Below are 4,770 nucleotides of genomic sequence, written 5' to 3'. Positions count from 1 at the left end.
ACAACCAAACTCTACCCAACACCCTATTGGCTACAGGGTCACGTGGCCTGAAGAGGCTCCTCCAATCAGCTCCGGTAGAATGCTGCTTCTGGAACGTTTAGAAACTTTTGTCTTTCGAATGTTTTTTTTTTTTTTGTTTGTTTGTTTTTACTTTTCAGTTGCAGCCGGGCTGGAGGACGAAGGTGGCAGTGGGACAGGGCTCTGAGCGCAGGGCATGGTGCAGGACCACCCCAGGGATCTCAAGCAGACCTCCACCCTTTAAGCAAGGCAAAATACGGTGGAGCTATGAAAACTCGATGTACTGAGCAAGCAATATACTTCAGCAAGCTGCAATGCAAGTTGGGAGTCTTCAGCTTTCCTCCTCCCTTTATTATTATCTACGTTTTTATGGGTGTGTTACTTATTTTATAACATCCATAAGTGTGCTTGGGGCTTCACCGAAAGCGTAAGAAGACACAGGCACTAGTTCTCCGAACACAAATATATGTGATTAACCTTTTAACTGACAAAAGTTAAGCACTTGCATTAGTTTGTAAGATCGGTGGTGTGAGAGGAGCTTCAATTGCCTCAGCTCAGTTATAATATTATAAACTGTGTATTTTTTCCAGACTCCCATAACTTTAAAATAAATAAAAATTTCCTCAGGATGTGGTGTTTTGTTCTTTTTTTTTTTTTTATGTCACCTTGGGCTGGCTTGCGAGTTTTAACTCCATAGGCTATTTTTTTCAGAAAGGTATCTCAGTATGTAACTGTAACTATTTTAAATGCCATAAAAGTGCAAAATTTATACATTCAAGATACCCACTCAATCCACTTTTTGCTTACCATGGATAAGAGTCTGTGTATCGTACTGCTACCACTGAAGTCAATATGTATTAGGATTAGGCCCTCTATGAAACATTAGAAAGCAGCATTAACTTACATCTCATTTATGATCTCCCCATTTGGGCCATGTCTCCACAAGAAACCACAGTAAGACTAAACAGAACCTATGAATGATGTGAGCACACCAATATAGAGAACTCCTTCTCTTGTGTCTCCAAGATGCTGGGAAGGACATGTTCACCAGCAGCAGTAAGCCTGATCCAAAAGCCTAATGAAGTCAATGGTACTCTATTTTACTTTAGTGGAATTTGGATCCAGTTCTTTTTGCTTATAAATTATTAATAGGGATTAGACATACATACTCAGTGTTGCTCAAGTACCATAGGTGTGTGTCTATATTATAATGCACACAAATACCTGCTCAGTAGGTGTGTCTGGTATTTGCTTCCTGAAAGACTCAAAACAAAACCACAAATTACTACTTCCAAGGGTGATCCAGCCCACATATATGTGGCCATACATCACTGAGTATCTTATTATTAATTGTGCACATCCAGCCACCAGTTTAACAAGATGCCTGTTGATGGGCACCCACATATCTAAGCAGAGGACTGAGGACCTCATCCTAGTCCCACTGATTTCAAAGATTCAAGTTCAGGTTCTGATTCCATTGATTTCAATGAGAGAGAGGTGCCTAAAAACCTTTGAGGATCTGGGTCTGAGTCCTTAGGGCGCAATCCTACAAAGACTTAAACACTTGAGTTATTATGATTCCAATGGGATTGCACACATACTTAGGGCTTGTCTACACTATCCGCCGGATTGGCGGGCAGCGATCAATCTAGCGGGGGTCGATTTATCACGTTTTGTATAGATGCAATAAATCGACTGCTGAGTGCTCTCCTGTCGACTCCAGTACTCCACCAGAACAAAGAGTGCAAGCAGAGTCAATGAGAGAGCATCAGCTGTCAACTTACCACAGTGAAGACACCACGGTAAGTAGATCTAAGTATGTCGACTTCGGCTACATTATTCATGTAGCTGAAGTTGTGTATCTTAGATCAACCCCTCGCGGTAGTGTAGACAAGCCCTAAATGTCTTTGGAGGACTAGGCCACTAGTGTAATTCAGGTGGCAGTTTGTGTTATTGCAGAAGATTCAGATATTAATGGAACACTCAACAACTAAGATAACTATAACTGAGAGAAGTTAGCGAAATCATTTTGGAATCAGATCCTCAGGTGTAAATTGGTGCTGTTATTTTGACATGGACAGAGCATCACCCATGTATACCAGTTCAAGAGCTGGCCTTCTGTTTTTTTCTGTTTGCTTACTTCATGCATTTGAAAGGATTTTATAGTATCTAATCAGTTTGTCTGTTTCACCTGTACTAAGAGCTTTATAAACATCTACAGGTCTGGAGAAAAAAATCCCCCAACAATTATAAGTATTTTTTTTTAATTTCTGGACAAACTATTAAAGGATGTTGTACCAGCACTGGAAGTTTCTAAAATTAGTGGATTTTAAAAAACGTAACCCTTTTAGTTGTGCCCCTTAATTCTGCCCTTAAATTACTAAAAAATGTTTGTTGTTTTGGACCGGTTAAGAAAACAGGCTAAACACCACCTGACAATTATCTAAAGTGAAGCACCTACATACATGTCTGCAAAATTGGGACCAATGTCCCAATATCCTGCTGATTTTTTAATATTAATTAGTTACTATTTGTACACTAATTTTAAGATTGTAAGAATAGCTTGTATGATTATTCAGACCTTAAAATTAAAAATTGTATGTCTTAAATGGCTCACATTTTGATGAGTTTTACAGTATTTTTTCTGTAACAAGATTTAGATTTCAGAAGATAAGCTATTGGAGCTATAGTCCAGTTCCAAAGTAGCACAGTGGGGTCCTGGATCAAAGACTGGGGCTCCTAAGCACTACTTCCATACAAATAATAAATAATAACAAAGGTTATTGTAATTGCCTTGTTTGTAAGAAGACTATACAAGTGTGTCTGTTTTTCAATAAGTAGAGGAGTGGAGATGATGAAATCTATAAGACTGAGTTTATTTTTATTTTGCTGATGAATGAATATTGGTTTTGTTGTGCTAGGGTTTACCTGCTAGATATTTTTACATTGAATTTCCCATAAACTGGTGACATAGTATCTTCTTAATCCCTTTTACCCAGATAAGACCATACCAACTTCCTCAAAAGTGGTCTTAACTGCCTGGATTTTTTATATATACACTTTAGAGGGCCAAAGACCAACAGTCTCTGTGAAACAGAAAATACCAAATATTTTTATGTCTGGATTAAGTGGGACTTTTCCAAGTTTACAGTCCCTAGTGGTGACCTAAATCCAACTTGATTGCACGGAGTGGCATGACTCAAGGTATGTCTGCTTTGCCAAAGACCTTGAAGGAAAGTGCTGTAAAGTGGAACAGGCAATATTTGTAAACCATAAGAATCCAGGGTAAGGCTGAGAAGCCTTGTCTTTTTGGTTCACAAGCCATCTGAAGGAAAATTGATGTTCCAGATTCATCAAGACTGATCATCTTGGGAAGAGGAAGTCATGATATTGTAACATTATAACATTATTTTTTTATTTGACTGCTACAATTGAAAAAACAAGTGGCATTTCAGTCTTTAAGTGTGGGCGCAGTCGTCTCCATATAAAAATGCTAAGATCAATATAAACACTTTTCTATCAATATAACTGCACCTACATTAGGTGATTGCACAATTTAAACTAGTGAAAATTGTGTGTAGATAAACCCTAATTTTCCCTCTCAGAGGTCAAATTGGCATGGAGTAAAGATGGGGGTGATGGTGGAAGTGCAGGGTCCTGGCCCTGGGGGTTGGGGAGGGAAGCTCTGACCCTTGCTTGGGGCAGTGGGATAAGGTCCTGATGCTCTACTCAAACTCCTCCCACAATCCAACAGTTGAACAGCAAGCAGCAAATTAATTAACAGTTTTGATATTTAAACTGTTATCTTTTAGTCTCTGAGTTTACACCCTATTGAAATGAAAGGGCGATTGGAATTTTATTACTCAAAACTATTTATGACTCAAACTGTCATTTGCAATGCATTCTTTGCAACCATGGGTCTCAGGATTTTTTTTTTTTTTTTTAAGGAAAGCTTAAATTCTAAAGGAACTGATGGAGCCAGCCCAGAAACACTGGTATGGTGGATGTATAATAGCTCGGTTGAACACTTTACTAATTGCTCCTTTCCTGCAGTGCAGGAATATCCTCCCACTTCTCCATTACTAATCCATCATTAAAACATGTGTTTCCCATGAATCTTTCCCAGGCTGATCTCTCCAGCACCATCCTGACCTTCCAGTCCCTGTGTTTTATTTCTACATCTGAGGCCTTTTCTACATCAGTACAGCTACACCAATTGTTGGCAACCAATGGCTGAATGAAGGCTACTTCCTAGTGTAGACAAGACCCTAGTTCCATTGTAACTGCCCCAAGGCAGGGACTACTGCGGTGTAGCCTGTGCCTTGTAAAATGCCACACACCTTTACCGCTCCCTAATTACAATTATTTTCTGGTGTCTTTTCTTTACTACGGTGTCATGAAAACTACATGGAAAACAACAGGAATGTGAATGTACTGGAGCTGCATCCCGGCTTGACTTACACCAGCTGCCTCCTGAACACTTCCCATGTAGAGTAGCAGAGGGTGTAAGGGTGCAGAACTACCAAGTACCCCTGTTTTGAGGCCTGTGCCAGGTACTCCCCCATAAGCCAACCCCCCAGTGTAGGGACTAAGGTGACTAGAGAGCAAATATGAAAATACGGGACAGCGGGTGGGGGGTAAAAGGTGCCTGTATAAGACAACACCAAACAGAGGGACTGTCCCTATAAAAATCGGGACATCTGTTCACCAGAGCAGGGCCCCTATCAGTGTCTAGTAGGATCGCTATAGACT

This window comes from Mauremys reevesii, linkage group 10 (assembly GCF_016161935.1).
Source record: "Mauremys reevesii isolate NIE-2019 linkage group 10, ASM1616193v1, whole genome shotgun sequence".
NCBI classification, from domain to species: Eukaryota; Metazoa; Chordata; order Testudines; family Geoemydidae; genus Mauremys; species Mauremys reevesii.
The sequence above is the reverse complement of the archived record's forward strand: the minus strand, read 5'-3'. Positions refer to the sequence as shown.